We start from the raw sequence: 20,236 nt of genomic DNA on the forward strand, positions 1-20,236 counted from the left end.
ACCTTTACAGATCTCGGGCACCATATAAATGTCCCCATGTCTCCTGCATTATGCTTCACTATATGGTATTCACAATTCTCTATTAAATTTCTTGTCAGTTGTTCTATCATGTTATTCTGCAGAACTTCCTGTTTAAATGCAGTGTCTCTATTCAAAGAAAAAGGTACTGTTCAGTACTAGTAAAGACTAGCAAACTCTGACAATAAGAATTACAGTAGAATATTTACTACCTCAATTTAAACAGGTCTGCCTGCATTTCATGGACACTGCTGTGCTGTGTTTTTCAGACACTCTAGCTGCAGCTGGCTTCAGTAACTGTGTGCTGATTTTGGCTGGGATAGCTTTCTTCATAGTAAGCTGGTATGGGGATATGCTTTGGATATTGTGCTGCAAAGAGTGTTGATGGCAACACAGGGATTTATTCATTACTGCTGAGCAGTTCTTACACAGAGTAAAGGCCTTGCCGCTGACTCTCCCAGTGAGCAGGCTGGGAGTGCACATGGGGATGGACAGCAACAGTTTTTTAACCCTTTTAAACAGTTTGGGTTTCAAGATGAAAAGGACCCTCTCAAAGAAGCCCTGAATCTTCAATAGCCTACCACCAGTCTTCCAAATCATAGATAACGACAAGACACAGACCAAAATCTTCATATAACTGCATATATGGGAGATCTGAAAGAAGAATTTTGCTTGGGTTGACGTGCATGGCCAGCTTCTGCAGCTGCCCCCTGCCCCGGGGTGAGATTTCCTGCAGCCACTGCACAGCTTTGACTGAGTCACTTGGCATACCTCCATATAGGTGGAGTATTTGGTCTGCTAACAGATTAAAGGAAGTCTGAGTCAGGCTAAATACCTATGTACAGGACCAGACCCATCAGCATCTGACAGTTCCCATTGAAGACCATCTTTGGAAAGTGCCTGAAAATAAAGATCTCCATGAGAATGAAGACCTGGTATCCAGCTATTGTAGATGGAAGAAGAACTGGAGAATAGATATGAAAAAGAAAAGATAAAGCTGTGAAAATTATCCTATTTTTCTATTTTATACAGTTTGAAATCCAACCCAGTACTTTTTAAAGCCAACTAATGTAAAAGGTACCGCCAGACTGTAGACATTCCTATTCTTTCTCTTGTTCAATTGGTGAAGACTTCTGTCAAAAGTACTTTTTCATAAAATATCTAGTTATATTAAAAGAAACAATTCTATTTCACTGTATTTTACCTTCTGGTACCCCATCTCATGATATCTTGTTAAACATTACAATCTTAAGTATACATCATTTAATGCAAATATTGCTACTTAGGGGGTTGAGCATATTTTTAAGAAACCATATATCGAGACGAAACTCAATTTCTACAGCTATTACATTGCATTATCTTAAGAAATAGAACATGATGAAATTACTTATTTTCCAGAGATTCTAAATGTGTTTTTAAAAGTCCTGACTATACTATAGTGTTGTGCTTTTTCCCTTGTTTTTACAAGAACCAACTGGGTTTTGCAAACACACACTCACAGTAAGAAGCTTTATTCTGAACAGAAATACATTTTTATACTCTTGTTGCGGTCAGCAGAATTGCACTCATATGCCCTTTTCTTTCTTACTTGTTTGAGTCAATGTGATAGCGTTGATCCATGCTCACGGTTGCCTGCTTCTTGGGCAGATCTCTACGCTTGACTTAACTTACCCATATTTCAGCAAATTCTCCTCTAAGCAGAAAGGGCTATGGTTTGGGGAGAGAAAGGGGAGTTGGTACAAAAGCTGCATCTGTACTTTAAAAGTTGACCTTGCCACCTGCACTGTGAAACACCAGGACTAAAAATAAGTATTCCATGGAAGTTTGCAATTTGTTATTTATATTTCTATGGCATAGTTTTTAAATTTCTGGGCTAATATTCTCATAGATCATCAAACTTTTGGATCTATGCACAGAGATAAAACATTACATTAACTTCTGTAGGTAGGAAACGACATCCACTCACCATCTTCTGGTCTGCAAACTGGTACACATTTATTTTATACCTGGCTATAACATAAAGGAAATGTCTACAAACAGCAGTTCAACCATATTCCCTAGACTATTCTGGATTTTTTTTCTTTTTTTTTTTATAAAAAGACAATAAAAACTGTTTCTTTCCTTAAAAGGATGTTCTCTAATCCCAGCTACACATAACAGGAAGTCCAGACCACCATTAAGCCAAAATTAAGGTCAAAGTGCTGCAGTCCAGCAACCACCTATAAGTATGCAATCTCAGAATGTTTTGGTAAAAGTACAACAGATTTAGTAAGATATCATTGTAAATCAGGTACCTTTAAAGCAATTCAAACATATAAATAGCTTGCCTGTCCTTTATTTCACAGAAAATTACTACTCTTATTGCATAATTTCTCATTTAAAATTTCATTATTCATTTCCTGTGCAAAATTACAACCCTTTTAAAAGTAGTAGAATTGCAGTTGCGCAATTTAATTTCAGATTAAATTATTAAAATGAAGAAACTTTTCAATTTTTCTTTTTTTTTCCTCAAAATGTTCTTTAAAATACCCTTTGCCTTAAAAATTAACCCGCAAAATTTTCAAGGCAGATCATTTTTTGTATACAAAGTTATTAGGATCTAGACATAAGGTTTACACTAGAATTTGGTTGAACTGGGAATAATTGATGCCTATAATTAATTAAGAAGGCAGCAAGATGGCTCAGTAGAAAAAAAGAAAAACAAATAGGCAAAAGAAGACAAAAACAAAAGCTTGTCTGATAAACTGAAAATAACGGCTTTGCCACCAAGTTAAGCAAGAAAGAAGGTTAAATATCACAACAGGAAAAAGCTGTCTAAACTACCTGATAGTTTTATTTGAGTGTCCTTAGGGAATATTCATAAACAGTATGTCAAGTAAAAATAACTTCTTCACAGAGGAGGAAGTACTTCAGAGAGGGGAAGAAAAAAAGAAGGTACAAATGGCCTCTTCAGATTCTTCTAGCAAGCAGGGGGAACCCTGGGTCCAGTTCTTGCTTATTTTACGTTGTTGGATAGTGGGGGGTACTCACTTAGATTCATAGGCAGGAAAAATCAAATGTGCTTTCTCCTCTCACCCCAGAATAGTAAATATTATTATATTCTCAGATCCCTTTCCAACTAGGTACTCCAGTGTGATAGCAAGGTAATAAGGGGTATTGCTCAGAAATAGAGAAGACTTCGATTGATTGGGAAAGATCCCTCTGAGTGTGACAGAAATAGATATGCTGAGGACATGGGATAAGGATGAATTAGCTGCATTTTTCAATTGGTAGTTTATTAATACATGAATATAAGAAAGGGAAAAAAAAGAAGGAATCATATCAATAATACCTTGGAAGTGACATTTTTTGTTGGCAAAGCTGCTTCCATGTAATGGACTATGCAGATAATATTATTACCCATATTACAGCAAGAAGAGTTCCCAGGTGATTTTTCAAAGGATTGGACTGTATGACAGGGAATTACAAAAAAAAAAACCAACTTATTCTGTTCTGAGGGGTCTGAAGTATATTGCAAATGCTATTAAAGCTTCACAAGCATGGTAGAAGATCCATGTTTGTCAAAAATGCTGTCATGAGTGATACAGAGCCTTGGTGCCTAAAGACTTTCCAAAACTATCTGACACAAGTACTCAGCCCTATGGTACCAATGCGAGAGCCTCTGTGTGTGCTGACATGCTCTCTCAGGACATGGATATGTACATGGCATTTTCCTTAGCCCATTTTAAGCCTTCAGATGAGTGTTTTGGAGTGCATTCTTATGTGCCTCCAACAAGTGTTCCCACTGTCTGCAGCAAAAGAGGCTTTTATCCATTTGAGCTGGAAAACTATTAGGTTGAAATCACATGAAAATATCCAAAGAGATTTTTAGATGTTTTATGGGAAATTTGATTAACACATGCTTGACTGAACTGAATGTCACCTTTCAAGGTATGCCTCTCCGTTGCAGTTCCCTTAGACAGTGAATGGTTATTACTTTCAGTGCAGATGGCTTACTGCAATAGAGGAAAACAGCAAAGAACAAATATGAAACACTCCATGAAGAAGAAAGCAGTGTTTGTGTTTCTGTCCTTGTAAGTATTCAGTCTGTTTTATCGCTTTAGCAGCTGGCAGAAAATGTTTAAGATTTATAAGAATGGCATTCAGAGTGCGGGGCTGTAGATGCAAATGCCACCCTCAACATTCATAATTGTATTGTGCTCTTTCTATTTTGAATTTTTGATTTCACTTGTGGACATGATTATGATGCTGCAATAGATGCCTTCATAACACGTTTCAAACATGTTGTTAATGTCACTCTGCTTTTATCATTGTATTAAGGAAAGTAAGTATTTTGAAAACATTGTGATATATAGATCTTAGTACCTACAGGACTTTCTCAACATTATTTATAAATATCTCAACATTATTTACAAATATCACAATAAGATACATCCAAACATTGCCTGCAGATCTGCAGTAATGTCCTCAGTTTGCACATTCTGCTTTGATGAAATGAGGTCATTTAATCATACTTGCTATCTATGCATTATTCTGTATCACCTCCTTGAAGCTGGTCCTTAGAGATGTAACCTTGAGCCTTTCACTGTCTCTGCCTTCTGGCTGGAAACAGACTGGTTTTGTAGCACCAGAGCATGCACCTGGCCTGCAGAAAAGGGCAACAGGTAAATCCAGTCTGAGGAGTGAAGTCCCTTGCTTCAGAGGCAACATAGTGTAAATGCCACCAGCACCATAATCTAAGCAAACATCCTATAACTCTTCCAAAGCCAGACCATGAAATATGGACCCTTGCAGATTAAAGAAATGAAAACACTTCTCTAAAGTAGACATTTTTACTTAGTTTTACTTTAATACTTTTCTCACCAGCAGTTTCAACTCCCAGGAAGGAACAGTGTACATGCAGACAGGGGATCATGCTTACAAAGTCAAACTGAAATATCACAATATCATGCACCATTTTGATGCATCAAAATAGGCTCAATGACAAAATGCCAAAAGAAAGGTTTCACTGATTTCCAGTGAAGGTTTTTAACCATTATTTCAGTGTGTCTGCAGTGAAGTCATAGAATCATAGAATAGTTTGGGTTGGAAAGGACCTTAAGATCATCTAGTTCCAACCCCCTGCCATGGGCAGGGACACCTCCCACTAAGCCATGTCACCCAAGGCTCTGTCCAGCCTGGCCTTGAACACCACCAGGGATGGAGCATTTACAACCTCCCTGGGCAACCCATTCCAGTGCCTCACCACCCTTACAGTAAAGAACCTCCTCCTTATATCCAACCTAAACTTCCCCTGTTTAAGTATTAACCCATTACCCCTTGTCCTATCACTACAGTCCCTAATGAAGAGTCCAACTTCAGGATATAGTTTCACGAAATGACATACTGAACAAAAGCACTTACAGGATGTTTAATGTGCATATTTTATGATAGAGAACATTCTGAAAACCTGAATAAATTACCATGAAGAATCTTCGGTAATTTATTTAAAAATAATAGCAAACCTTTCTGAATACCATTTCTTCATAGTTGATAAGCAAAACTTACACAAAATTTTTACAAAAAGCTGCCAGCATTCTAGTGTTCTTGAAAGCTAACTACTGAAATATTACAGGTTTAGATTAACTATCAGACTTTCTTCTGTTTCTTCCATCACATACTCCTCTCCCCACTCGGTAGGTTTTTGTTCCATCCGTATGCTGTGTTCATTTACATGAGAGCACAATGGAATGTGCATTAAGATCAGCAAAACTATAGCTCTCTTATGAAGGAAGTTTATTAGTGAATTTATAGCCGACAAGAATGATGTCTTTTTCCATGAAATTATTTCCATGAATCCACAGAAAACATGTAGCATTTATAGTCAGTGGTATTCAGGATCCAAAGAAGTCAACAGCTTTAGCTAATAATGTGGCAGTCATTCATCAACATACAAGTACGCATGTTCACAAACAGGTGAAGGAAAAGCTACACGACAAGAAAATCATCATGGTTTCCTGTTATCAGGCAGATGCAGATAGTTTTGTTGGCATCAGGTGAAAGTCTACTTAGGAGCAGGCTGTATGTCACTTCTGCATGGGATTTATTAAGCATTTTGTCAGACGGTATTGTGCTGTAGCAGTATCCCAGGCTGATCCATTTTGAATTTCCAACTGCAAGTCACAGATGTAATAAAGAAGAGAAAACATTCTACCACAGACCTTAATGAAATGTGGCACATTAGTATCTGAACTATGAAATTATGTAATCCCAGTGGATTTACATTTCCAACTCAAGGATTCTGAGGAGGACAAGAGACACTCACTTCTGCAAAATGTCTGTTTACACATCACTTGTTGCTAGGTTTCTCTTCATGCAATTGTCTAGGAGTAAGCTCTTTCTTGAAAAACAAGCATGCATGAATAATTGTGTACATTTGTCCAAGAAATAGCAACCTTTTTGCTTTATTGACCAGGCCAAAGAACTGACAGATAGATGGGTAGATAGGTAGATAGATAAATAGATGGAGAGATAGAAAAAATGTTGATTAATAGACAGACAGAGAGACAGCTTACTATGCAGAGCCCAAATAACTGTTAGGTCTGACAAAAAGCCCTGGAAGAACATATGAATAATTCATGCTTTCTGTTGTTCTTAAAATGATCAGTGGTGGTGGGAAATAAATTAAATTTCATTTTCTTGAGAATTAAGTTCAAACACCTCTAACTAAAAAATCTCCACTTTTTAAGCTGGATTTATCTGCAGTCTTGTTTGAGATAGATTCTGCCTTCAAGCTGTCAACTGCACCACTTCATATCAGGTTTATTCCCATCTATGGTACACAATCATGACAAAAAGTGACTAATTTCCATTTGAGATTGTAGGTACAATGAAGATGAATGATATTATCATGCATTGGGAAGAAATTTTTCACTGTAAGAGTAGTAAGGCACTGCCACAGATTGCCCAGAGAAGTCGTGGCTGCCCCATCCCTTTCAGTGTTCAAGGACAGGTTGGATCGTGCTTTGAGCAACCTGGCCTAGTGAAAGGTGTCCCTGCCCATTGCAGGGGAGTTGGAACTACATGATCTCTAAGACCCCTTCCAACCCAAACCATTCTATGTTTTTATGATTCCATGGATAAGCTTAGCTTTTTGTCTCTCTGTCCCAAATACTCCCACAAGACAGCACTCTTGAAGTATTTTGCAGGGTAGAAACTCAGTTTTCAGCACTTTGCAGATCAAAGCAAGGATGCACCAGAAAGAGCAGACAGCACTTTCACATCTGTTCAATTTGAGCAATGCAATAGTCCTGGACCTTCTCACATCCAGGCAGTACAATTTCTTCTGTCATGAGGACAAACTGAGTGTATTTCTGAAGCAGCAGAAGAAAAATCAGAGTGATGTCAGTTGCTGAAGCAAGAACTTGGGTGAAGGGGGCCAGTGCAGCAGCAGGTTGGATTCACACTGGCAGGATGTGAACACTGTGCACCTGGGACAATAAATACAGAAACAAATTTCTATGATCTGTGTGTGTGGAGGGGCATCTGCGTGATGCTCCTCTGAGCCACTGGAGGCATGGGGATTGATTCACTTAAGCATTGTCAGGGCTAATGATTTATGAAAAGCAGCTATTTTGGGGCTGGCCATCTTGGAGCACAGACAGGGAGAGCTTGCAGTAGAAAAATAATCAAGCCATAATTTGTAGCGGGCCCAGATCTTCCTGGCGACTTGCCATCACTTCACTGATGTTGCATGTAGGTTGAATTTACCCCATAGCATTCTAAAGATACTTCACATCCTAGTAACAGTGGAGTCTTTCATCAATTTGCACCATAGGATTTTGCTCATATGCACCGTCTGTCGCTAAACCAAGACAGTCGTCATCTTTGTTATGTCGTTTTTTAAAAACAAGGAAACAGAATAAGATTTTACTTCACTCCAATTCCTCTTGTCTGAGCTCGTTATCACTATACTGAATGTGTCAGGTTTTCCTCAGGCAGTATAATTTCCACATTTACTCGCCTTTTCTTATTGGTTCACAGTGGATTATTGTGATAGAAATGTAAGTACTCCATGAAAACAGCAGCTTCGTCTAGGATATGACAATAAAGTAATGTTTCAAACTGACATACTAAATTACTCGGATTACGTATTTGTAATCATTTAGACATAATGTTTTCCCAGCACCAATATGAAGCAGGATTTATAATTATGTGCAAGACTTCTGGGCAGCTATTACAGTATTGAGTTGTTAAGTGTCATTCCTTAAAAAAAAACACCAACACACTCTTTGCAGTTTGAGTTGGTTATGACACTTCAACTCATTATGAAAACAATTCTTATTTTCCTAAGTATTAGACTGGAAAAAATCTCAACATTAAAAGCAATCTATTGTGCATAACAATAAAAGCAAAATTATTCTGTTGGCAGTGTGAGGTTCACTAAGTAATAATAGCATAAATAAAGGGGTTCTTCAGAAGATGCACTATGAAGAAATAAATACAAAGTTCCCACATAAATCGGCAGAAAAGATAGATGACTAATGTAACAACTTATGTTATTTAATACATGACTTTTAAGTGATGCTCTTTGAGGTGCACTGATTTTACTCTTCCTTATCCCTAGAAACACAAATTGCCCAAAGCTCAGTTGAGGACTGAGTCCTTGTTGCTTTAAAAGAATTAATCATCCTTTGTCCCCATTTTTTAGTCATTCCAACTTCCTAGTAAACTTGTTTTTCTTTCTACTTGTTTTGGTTTACATTAGAAGCAAAAGGAGATTTTTAAAAATCAACCCATTAATAAAGGCCTATTTTAAGCAGAACAATGGGTACTTGGCATTTTTTCCATAATACATGTCAGGTAACATTGACAGGTTTTTACTGCAGAGAAAAACTCAAGAAATTATAGTATCTATCAAGTGATTCGCAGTCAAAAATGAGAAAACAGGGAAAGAGATTCACAATGAAAATAACAATTAATAAATACTAAACCTGATACATTAGAAATCTGGCATCTCTATAGCTTTCTTTTTGCCAAGGCTTGATTTATAGTGCAAGACTTGACACACGATAAAGGTAACTGTATGCATACCCACGTATCAATGTCGATAGATATGAGATATGAGATCATAGGATGCTTCTTGGCTGTTTCTAAAGAAATCCAGCTGAAGCTGGACCAAAAGTATATTAATCATTCATGCACAAGTGCAGATCAACATGCTATGAAACACTTTCATCTCTTCCTTAAAAATACTGTTCAGATATGTTCCAGCCTTGATGTCTGCAAAATCCTCAAAGATACTACTAAGGATTACTCTTTTTATACCATGATGTACAATACAAAAATATTATCCACTGACAACACTGCATGAAGTGTTTACTTATTAATTATGAATTGAAACCTGATACCTGTGAAGTCAGTGGTAAAATTCCAGCAGCTCAAGGTTAAAGTGCAGGAGTAAATGTTACTCCTTTGGGAGCAGGCTACATATTGATCCACACGTCTGTAACTCAGATGAGGAGTCTGAAAATATTAATATTGCTGAAAAATGTGAGATGAAACTTGAAATCTAAAATTAAAATTATCTGCTTTTCTTCCATGAGCTGGCAAACTGATCAATAATATGGGACATTTTTATGTTGTTCTCCAACTTTTTAATCTGTTCTGTGCAGCACCAAGCAGCCCAAGGATTAGGCCATGTCTAAGGACCACAAATGTTTCAGTAATAAAAGACTAAGAGATGTTTATAGTAAACTTAAGTTTTTTAAACTACAGTAAGCCAGCCAGAAACAACTGTGCTGAAGTGGACAGGTGGGAGGAGGGCAAGAAGACATGAGATTCCCAGATCACCGCCCACCTTTCCAAAATTTTTCACTTTAATGATTTATCCATTGTGATACACTACCCATTAGAACAGCAATTCATCCAGTATAAAATAGTTTCCTCACACTTTCAAATTAAACAATTAAGAAATACTTTTGCATAAAATTTCTTTACTGTAAATACCTTAAGATAGGCAAATCCTGACAAGAAAATCCTGACTTCTTCATTTTGTTACAACTACGCTGTTAAAAAGACTTCTGTTGGTAATATGTATTGATTTCAAAGTTCCATTTGCAAGAAGATGAATCCAAAAGTATGCCAAAAAAGCCATATTTTCTAGACATAATGGAGAATGTTCTTTGACTAAAATTAGCTTTTTGCTGCTTTGTCACAACTTCCTTTTATATAGGTCCCATGGCACCTATTGTCAAACTAATATGGCCATTCAACATTTCATCATTTAATTGTAAATTTTTAAATGAGATCATTTATTTTTATTGCTGATCAATCAAGTAGAATTTATAACTTGCATTCCTCTCAGCCTCCCCAAACCCACTTACCCCCAAAGGAAAGATAACTTGAAATGGGTATAAAAATCGAATTAAAGCAATATGTTTTTATTCTGCTCCAGCTCTTTTCCCACTGTTCTACAATTACAATTCTGTGAGGAACATAATATTGAATAAATCTTACAATGTTTAATCAGACAAGATTCAAAGAAATAAATCACAAAGGAAATAATGAAACATCTTCCAACAAATGCATAAAGGAGATTGTATCTCTTCAGAAGAACGGATAGTTCTGTAAAAATTTTTTTCTTACTTTAACAACTAAAAATTAAATTTTAAGTCATATTAACCAGGCAATGAAGTATTCAAGGTGGTATACTTAGTATACTTAAATATAGACAGCTGTGTATATGTTTGAATTCCTTCTTGAAGGACCATGGTCCTTGCTATTTACTTATTTCCTTCTACATTGCCAGTATGGCTTTCAGTCATGTATCCACACGATGTAGTACAGAAACACACTCCTGAAATGTAATCTATGCAGAATTTACAACTGCTAACTACCTGACGTTGTTCTGGTGCCAGTGCATGGGCTAGGGCTGCCTCTGTGTCCACTGGCTGCACAAGGAAGCTGAAGATATGGAGGCAAAGGAAGTTTCTGAGGTCATGGGGTGCTTGTGGTCACAGCAGCACTTATGAGGGCTGAGAGAGCAGCATCTATAATGAGAACATACAAAGATAACTTGTGACTTCTTTAGGCCCCAGTCCAGAAAAGCACTTAATCCTCATTAACCTGTAGACAACTAAGTAACACTACTGAGATCTGAGGATTTTCCTTCAGCTTGGTACAGAACAGCAGAAGGTTGTACTGAGTTTGTGCTGAAATCCTCGCCGCTTTGAGACTTTAATCACAAAAGCAGCCAAGTAGACGAATGGTAAATGTGCAAAAAGGAAAGATGGAGCAGTGTGACCTCTGCAGACTGAGGATAACATTCCTATTCCTGCCCACGACTGGAGGAGTGAGGGGGCAATTGGTCTGATATGTTTCTATACTAGATGTAGGACAATGAAAGCAGCACAGCAGAAGTCAAAGTCAGCAAGTAAAGTACCTGCATTTAAAAAGAGGGATGAGTGAGGAAAGCAGTTCAGGAAATCACTTCTGACCTTGGTATATTAGTTTGACTTTGACCCATGACTCTGAAAGAATAATTAAAAACATGAAGGTAAATGACAAATAGAAGAAAAAGAAACAGGACTGGACAGAAAGCGATACAGTCTGATGAACCAAATTTATTTCATTATGCTACTTTATAAAGGAAATAGAGTAACTCATTTGCAGCCAAATTTCACAGAGTGTTTAATGTAATTCTACATGACAATTTATAAATGGGAGCTAGTTGAAAAATAAAAGGAATATAAGGAATAGCAAAAGATGAGGGATCAAAACAAATGCATCAGATGAGAGGAAAGGTTGAAAGTGAATTTGCCAAGGACTGGTTCCATAATGATCTGATTATACTGTGCTTTTCATTAACCTGCATTTACTTCATCAGCACAAAAACAGGAGTCTGAGATTTGCTGATCATACAAAGGTGGAAGGCATCATCGATACTGATAATAATCACTGTACTGCAGTCTTCAAGAATGAGATCATAGATGTGGGGATTAAAGTGCAAGTTCAAGCATAAGGTGTTCAACAGTACACATTTCTGCTGTAAACTGAACCTCATCAGTTAGAAGTGACAGAAGTGATAGAGATCTGGAAAGTCTGCAGTAGTAGCAGATTAAAGAATGACTACGAACTTCAATTCCATCAGACATGAAAGTGTCATCTCTAAGGAAGTGAAGTGACAGAGAAACATGGGTGGTATGCATTCTGCAACACAGGCTGAGTAAAGGTGAGTTTTCACATGAAATTGTACCAAAAAGAGATATTAGAATGATCTGACGGGTGAAGAACTCATCTGAAAATGGAAGACAAAAGTGCCTCCTTTCACATGTTTACCTTAAGAAAATCCAGATTGAAAGAAGATGCAATTATTTTCTATAAAAAACCTAACATAAACATTAAGAAAAAAAGAAACAATAATAAAACACAACAATACTATTAACCTAAAAAAAATGCTGGTAAATTAACATATTAATATTTTTATTAATATTATTTTTTCTATTCTTTTTAGTCTGGAAATTAGTAAAAATCCCAAACACCTAAAGATAAAAGCAGCAATACTATGTCACAGTGTTCCTTTGGAGTAAAAATAAACAATTCCTACTTTTAAGAGACTGTTTGAGCTGTTTATAAAAAGGATTATATCATGGGGTTGTCTGGATTTAGGGATTTAAGAAGTCTTTGTTAGTCCTGTGTGTGTCTCAGAAAAGTACTGTGAAATAGATATGCTGCAAACCACATGCTTACCAGACCATTGTGTTTTTCCGAGTATTTAATGGCCATGTGGTTTTTTCATAAGGATGTCACCACATGTGGAACATCCCAGGAAAATGCAAAGCAAACTAGTATTTGGAAAATGCCAAGAAAATTATTTGTTCAATTTTTCAAGAGTGAATGAAACAAAGACTTTTGCCTAAGAATTACAAACTATTCAGTTGTCTTCTGGCACAAAATTCACAGAATCATAGAATAGTTAGGGTTGGAAAGGACCTTAAGATCATCAAGTTCCAACCCCCCTGCCATGGGCAGGGACACCTCCCACTAAACCATGTCACCCAAGGCTCTGTCCAACCTGGCCTTGAACACTGCCAGGGATGGAGAATTCACAACCTCCCTGGGAAACCCATTCCAGTGCCTCACCACCCTAACAGAAAAGAATTTCTTCTTTATATCCAATCTAAACTTCCCCTGTTTAAGTTTGAACCCATTACCCCTTGTCCTGTCACTGCCGTCCCTAATGAAGAGTCCCTCCACAGCATCCTTATAGGCCCCTTTCAGATACTGGAAGGCTGCTATGAGGTCTCCACGCAGCCTTCTCTTCTCCAGGCTGAACAGCCCCAACTTTCTCAGCCTGTCTTCATACAGGAGGTGCTCCAGTCCCCTGATCATCCTCGTGGCCCTCCTGTGGACTTGTTCCAACAGTTCCATGTCCTTTTTATGTTGAGGACACCAGAACTGCACACAATACTCCAAGTGAGGTCTCATGAGAGCAGAGTAGAGGGGCAGGATCACCTCCTTGGACCTGCTGGTCATGCTCCTTTTGATGCAGCCCAGGATACGGTTGGCTTTCTGGGCTGTGAGTGCACACTGAAGCTGGCTCATGTTCATTTTCTCATTGACCAACACCCCCAAGTCCTTCTCCTCAGGGCTGCTCTGAATCTTTTCTCTGCCCAACCTGTAGCTGTGTCTGGGATTGCTCCCACTCAGGTGTAGGAACTTGCACTTGCATGGTTAAACTTCATAAGCCCACCTCACAAGCATGTCAAGGTCCCTCTGGATGGCATTCCTTCCCTCCAGCATATCAACCAAACCACCCAGCTTGGTGTCATCAGCAAACTTGCTGAGGGTGCACTCAATCCCACTGTCCATGTCAGTGACAAAGATGTTAAACAAGACCGGTCCCAACACCGATCCCTGAGGGACGCCACTCGTTTACTGGTCTCCAGCTGGACATTGAGCCATTGACCACAACTCTTTGTGTGCAGCCATCCATCCAGTTGTTTATCCACCAAGTGGTCCATCCATCAAATTGATGTCTCTTCAATTTAGAGACAAGGATGTTGTGTGGGACAGTGTTGAATGCTTTGCACAAGTCCAGGTAGGTGACATCAACTGCTCTATCCCTGTCCATCAGTTCTGTAGCCCCATCATAGAAGGCCACCAGATCGGTCAGACAGGATTTCCCCTTAGTGAAGCCATGCTGGCTGTCACCAAGCACCTTGTTGTTTTTCATGTGCCTTAGCATGCCTTCCAGGAGAATCTGCTCCAAGATTTTGCCAGGCACAGAGGTGAGACTGACTGCTCTGTAATTCCCTGGGTCATCCATTTTCCCCTTCTTGAAAATGGGGGTTATATTTCCCTTTTTCCAGTCATCGGGAACTTCACCTGGCTGCCATGATTTTTCAAATATGATGGCCAGTGGCTTAGCAACTTCAGTGCTAATTTGCAGGTTTTTTCTTTAGAGAGGATTTTGTTACAGCAACAAAAGGAAAGTTTGCATCACATTATTTCTGTGTGTGTGTTTAAAGAGTTTTTCTGTTTGTGTATGACTAGATTTAGAAGGCAAATTACACAGTAGGCGTTATAAATAATAAAATATTTCATGAATAGAAGTGAAACATTCAACATTTTGTTTCAACAACTGAATATAACAACTTACATTACATGTTTTAATAATTGGCATAATTAATATAAAATATTAATTGAAGTTTCATGTAGATATATGTACCTGCTTTTACAGTACAGAGGTAGACACAATGAGAAACTGGTATGCCCATAGCCTTGATTCTTGTGTTATTTCTATAGTTGCAGGTTGACACAACTTACAGGACATCTGTTCATACACAAATGACATTGCCAAGCATTTTAAGGCTGAGAGGCAGCTTTTCCGGCCATAATGAGATGGGTGGTGCTTTGGAAATGTGATGGTTGGCTTTCTATGAGCTTTGGTCAAATAAACTGAATTATATTATTTTTAGCAAACGAATATTTTAACAACTTCAAGTAAAACCGGATTTACACAATATTGAAGTCACAGAGAATTTAGATGGTGATTCAAGGCCAATCATCAGTACCTGGGGAGCCCAGACAGAACAGGCTTTTCTAACACAGGTGATTACCTTCCATTAGTGGGTGATAAAAAGCAGAATTGCTCTCATTTCTTACCCGTGGATGTACCCTGAATTCAAAGGGATGACTTAATCTCTTCAGTGTTTTCTCTTTGTATAAGAATTATTGATAATCATATAGCCATTAAGGAAATTCAGAAGGCATTATTTACTGTTGTCTAGTTGATCACATGAAGAGTGGTGTGAAAAAAAACACCTCTAATTGCTATTTTGGACAGAATTATTTCAGATAATTTTTTTGTTCTTTTTATTTTCCTAAGCATCAACTAAAACTCTCTTTCTGACAGAGTTGCTCTCTAACTATTGTGTGGTTCTGGTTGTGTTGCCCAGAGAATGGGCCAACAGAGACCTAAAATCAATCCTTTTTTTCACTAAAATAGCTAATCTTCACATCATTAAAGTCTGCTATTGCAAAATGTCCTGTCTAGAATTTTATGGGTTGAAATGTGTTTGCCCAGCAAGAAACATTTCAATACTGCAAATTATGCTATTAAGAATATTATTACCAGAAATAATCAGAAATTAAATAAGCAAATACTATCACATCAATAAAAAAAAAGAACCAAAATTGAATACATACTCCCTATTCATATTGCATGTAGAAGATAAATACGCAGGTTTAAAGCAAGTAATATCTTAGCAATTTTGAACAGATATAGAAGGTTGGAACTGGTAGTGTTTAGGAATAAAAAGAATAACATCTTTGAAGTGGCAGCGTTGTATATTTTCACAAAGAAAATATTTCAGATGAATTCTAAACCATTGCAGATGTAATAGTACACTTGGCATCTTTTCTCTTTAAATCTAGCATTTTGGTACATTATATTATATGTTAAAAGTTGATAGAAAGATACCGAATGAAAAACAAAGAATATTTATCCTAAAACCTTATATAACAGGACTTTAAGAATTTGCAGTATTTCAGTATTACATTTTCTTTTTAATTAAAGTATCTTGGACCTCTGGGAAACTAAAAATTCATATTTCTGAGGGGATTTTAATGACTTCTGACATTTAGACTGATAAAGTACATAATATAATAGTTTAGACGGAGGCAATCAGCTGTTGACTTCAAATAAGACTCCAACCTCAGACTTGTTTTATTCACAGGTATTTTGGGCTATAGAAGCAGTATTTTTATACTTGCCAAGGGCAAGTCTTACAAGCTTAGTATTTCAGCCTTGAGCTCACTTGTTTCTCACATTGTACAATACTACTGTTGCCCTTCCTCCAGTTTCCTGCTGACATTCAACACCTCTTTGCACTGAGTCTGACTGCAGAATGAGTAAAGACTTTATTAGAACATGTTTTGGAGGATTTGTTGATACGTACATCTTTGGTTGGACCAGTATCCCTGTCAACAGTGAATTACAGCAGACATTTTGCTTCACCTTGGCAGTTCCAAATCTTTAATGCTTTACTGCTTTGTAATTTCTTTATTTTAATAGCTGACAGTAATCTTGGATCTATAAAAGGAATGGTTTTCTCCTAATCATTGATCCTTTACTCATAAACATACAACTGTTTCTACTGCTGGGAATACAAGGTGCAATTGCTCAGATTGCTCTAACAGTTGAGTCTATTTTGTCCTAGATTTAACAAAACAATTGAGTATGTAATTAAGCTTAATTGACTTGAGTGAAAACAAAGTGACTTTTGTATTTTATTGAATAGTGAAGCTTAAACACATCAGGGTTCATTTGATGTACAGCTTAGATTAAACTCTTGGCACATCACAGCAATGTCATCTTATAGAGCATTACTTGAGATAAAGCTTTTATGCATGTGTTTTTGACAGAATTGATCAGGATTAGAAACATTGTGGGAAATTCCTTAATCCTCACATACAGACTGTCTTTTTATTATATGCAAAATTTGAATGAAATTAGAGTTTCCTATAGGTTTTTCTTTGGTTTTGATTTGTTTTTTGGTTGTTTTTTTTTTGTCTATACTATGAAAACCAGAGTCCACATTTGCTTAACAGTCAGGAACAGAGGCATCTAGCAGCAGAATTTCAAACTCTGGCCTATGCAAAAGGACAAGATATTGAGAATGAGTGTCAGGTTTGGTAAATTGTTATCATTAATACATATGCAAGTCCATATATTCTGATTTTTGAAAAATATCTTTCACATCACCTGCGATGAAATGCTCAATTTTCACGTTAGAGATCCTCCTCCAATTTAGCTGCCAATAATGGGAAAAATAACTGAATTTCAAGATTCAGTGAGAACATAAAAATAGTTAATTGATGATTAATTTGTTTTAACTGGGTGTTTGTATTAAATAGATTGAAATAGCGATAATTACAATTTGCACTTGTATTTCATTTTTCATCTGACCATTTCAAAGTCCTTTACAAACATTATAATAAATCTTTTCAAACAAGCTTCACAACACCCAATGTAGCAAGTAGAATATAGGAAGCAGCTGGAAAACAGTGAGCAGAGGACTGTGAATGACTTGGTGATGTTCACAATGAGATCAGTGAATCGTTATTTGCACACTCCTTCCTTACCATAAATAAGAAAAGACTCTATATAACGACAATTCAAAAAGTGTCCTAGATCAACAATTTTAAAATATCCTGAAGTAAGAATAGCTTCAAGTGGGAATTTTGAACTTCTTTTCCCAGCAGATATTTAACAGTGGAAGTAAAAATCTGAAAGGCGCAAGTGGGACTTGAATATTCATTTATTTGCTGATATGCAGCCACCTGATTGTTATTGAACCTTATAAACTAGTTAAAAACAAAATAATTCAGTAGACATCTAATTCAACTAAGTCAGTAAGGAGCACATCGCTTTAAAAGACTGAGAAAACTTAATCAGCTGCAATTCTTATTTCCACTCCTTTCCCAGCTGCAATTTTCATGAAGATTGAAGCCTGAAAAAAGATAGCATGCTTTCTTAAAGTTATGCTAAAGAGCATCTGACAAAAATAGAAGCTGACTAATCTAATGTAACAGACACATTAATGAAGGATCATTAATTGCTCTCATTTCACGTTAATTACTGTAAGATATATAGTCAAATGACCTTTGAATACTAAGTCTTTGTGGGGGAAACTGAAAACTTTTTCTCCTCCTTCCTACACAAATTAACATTTCTGAATGCAACCACAGCTTTTTTATATATTTATATATTTATGTATTTATATTTTTGGAAAATACCTTCACGTTTGCCTCTTTGGCTAAGGATTAACACTCTTGAAGGACATATTCTTTCTTTCCCTCTGTCATCTCAAATCTTCCTGAAAAGGTGATATTTCCCCCTTGTGTTTCTAGTATTTCATAGGAACTTCTCCAAAATCGAAAATTAAAATCTTTATGATTCTTTTCAGAAGTAATTTTGTTGTACACTATTTTTATAGCAGTGTGCCTCAAAAAGATATGTCATACTTTTAGATTTTTTTTCTCTTTCCTGCTTCTCTCAATGCTCCTCCCTCATCAGTCAAAGTGCCCTGACTCTGATATATCAAGGTCCTCTTTTAAATTTTACCTTTTCCTACACTTAAGTCTTTTATTTGTTTCTGATTTTTTTTTTATTGTATCCAGCCAAAACAAGGCTACAGGTTAACTTAGTTATTAATTCAGTACAGATCAGAAAGTGAATTACTAACTATTGCCTTTTTAGTGGTACAAAGCCTCTTGTCTTCAGTGGGCTGATGAAGTCTTAAATCTTTTTGTTTCTTATCTCTTTCTCATTTCTGTGCCTTGACTAACAATTCAGATGGATCAATTTCAAATTCATTTTCACCTCCACTGCTTAGTCTGAAATATTTGCATGGCCCACACATCCATCTGTTATATTTGTGGCATTTTCTACAGGCGATCACCTTAGTTACTCTCTTCTTGTATGACAGCAAGGAGTTCAGTTACATGACACTCCCGTTATAAGCTGTAATACTAGCCTTGATTCTTACTGGAAGGGGCCTTAAAACATATGATCTACAAGTTCCATGGGAGCATGATCCCCATGGGTGTGGTCCAGGCAGGCATAGCTGTTTGGTGGCACAATTTTGCAAAGCCTTGATAGAGCTCTGCTCTTGGTGCAGGAGCAGAGGAGAGCTTTCGGTGTGCTTTTGTGTCTTTGACACACAACAACTGTGGAAGAGCAGAAAATGTCTAGTGGCAGCTGGGTTAACTTTTTATTTCATTTTCTCTGAAGTTTATGTTCTTTCTGTTGTGGCTTGTATTTATTTTATATTTTCATGCTTGTATGGCAATAACATAAAGTTACAGTGCTGAAGTTTATAGAAATGAGACACCTAAAAACCAGCAGAAAGAAAGAAAAAATCAATGAATTATCCACAAATGCAGAATGTTTTCGATTTTAGAGACTTGAGTGATTAAAAAGCCTTCCTTCATATCTAGCTGTGATCTTTCAATATGTTCAGCATCCAATTTACTGGTGTAGTAAAGTAAAAGATAACTCTCTGTAGAAATTAAATTTAACAGTTGCTCTATTATGGTTGTTTTACGTGGGAAAGGTCTCACTAGAAAGTTTCAAGACATTCTACAAATAGTCTTTATATGCAGTTAAAATAAACAAAGCCTTTCGTTACTGAAAGGAACAGCAAATGCACAATTGCTTCTGCCAGCATTATCACAATTGCAGTGCAAAATCTGCTCCACCCCAAGGTTATTGCTGAGGATGTTACAGAGGAAGCACAGAAGGGAAGCAAGAGGCAGGGATTATGCTTCTATTGTTAACGAGTAGCATTTCCAAGTATCATTAAAAATAATTTATCTGTCCTTTTTTTTTCTCAGCAATTGCCAGATGAGATGAACATCTCATCTTTATGAGGGGCTCACTGGGAGTGCTGCCTTTACAATCTTGCCCAAGGTTGTTTCAATACCATAAAATGTATTGATGTAATGCAAGGTATTCAACCCAGAAACATAAGTAATGAGTGTTTTATAAATTTTACTCATTTTATAGTTAAAAGAAATGAAAGAAATTATTTCTTAAAAGAACAGACAACAGCCCAGCAGTTTGGCTGAGCAGGACAAATCATGGGAAGTACCATTTCAGCCCTCTATTTAAGGGCCCAGGCCTGGAGACTGGTATAAAATTTAATTCCTGTCATGCCAAAGAACTTGTACT

The sequence above is a fragment of the Pezoporus flaviventris genome, unplaced genomic scaffold (assembly GCF_033815535.1).
Source record: "Pezoporus flaviventris isolate CSIRO_AGI_PZ_B2104156 unplaced genomic scaffold, CSIRO_AGI_Pfla_v1 ptg000001l, whole genome shotgun sequence".
Lineage (NCBI taxonomy): Eukaryota > Metazoa > Chordata > Aves > Psittaciformes > Psittacidae > Pezoporus > Pezoporus flaviventris.